The 731-nt window shown below is 33.0% G+C and overlaps 1 non-coding gene across 1 annotated transcript; it reads right to left on the bottom strand.

The window, feature by feature from the left end:
* Window positions 1-310: 310 nt before the first annotated feature.
* On the bottom strand, window positions 311-417 carry LOC118760034 (U6 spliceosomal RNA). The gene has a single exon (XR_004996531.2). It is a non-coding gene; the product is annotated as a U6 spliceosomal RNA (small nuclear RNA).
* Window positions 418-731: the final 314 nt, after the last annotated feature.

The raw sequence follows: 731 nt of genomic DNA, 5'->3' as shown, positions 1-731 counted from the left end.
CTTTTAATTTATTTCCCAATTAGGATATATAATTCTGCTAAAACTTAGCTGTGGAGAAACTTTAAACAATGAAAAGACTTCACTTTTATGAGATGAGAGTTTAACAGTTTTTGTTAATTTTTTTCAATTTTATGTTTTATTTTATGATGCAATTCCATAGGCTCTGGGATTTCCTTTACCTCCGCTCCAAATTCCACCCCCACAAATTTCCCCTATACTATTATATTATAGTCCTCCATAAGCTCTCCTAAGTCCATCAATCTGCAATTTAAGTGCATCCTGACATTGCAGCTATGGGCAAAGGACAACGAAAAATATGGAATACTTCACGAATTTGCACGTCATCCTTGCACAGGGGCCATGGTGATCTTCTCTGAATAGTTCTGGTTTTAGTATATGTGCTTCTGAAGCAAGCACAAGCATTCAACTTTTATGAACAGGCACTATCTAATTGTACTATCTACTCTCATCACTTCTATTTTTACCTTCTTTTTTCCCTTTCTGTTTGATTACACTGTTTATATGAGGTTTTTCAGTTTTATGGAATAGATACTTTATTAGAAATAGGAGCAAAGGATAGCTGTTGCTCATCTATTTGCTTAAAGCTCACAATAAAATTGATAATTAAGTTACTTGTAAAAAAAAATCAGAGTTGGCTCAAATTCACATACAAAAGAAATATCTGTGTTTTTCAGTGAATTTCCAAAAGGAAAGTGTATAACAGAGATGAA

Source organism: Ochotona princeps, chromosome 11, assembly GCF_030435755.1.
Source record: "Ochotona princeps isolate mOchPri1 chromosome 11, mOchPri1.hap1, whole genome shotgun sequence".
Classification (NCBI taxonomy): Eukaryota; Metazoa; Chordata; class Mammalia; order Lagomorpha; family Ochotonidae; genus Ochotona; species Ochotona princeps.
Note: the sequence above shows the minus strand (reverse complement) of the source record. Positions and strands in the feature narration are given on the sequence as shown.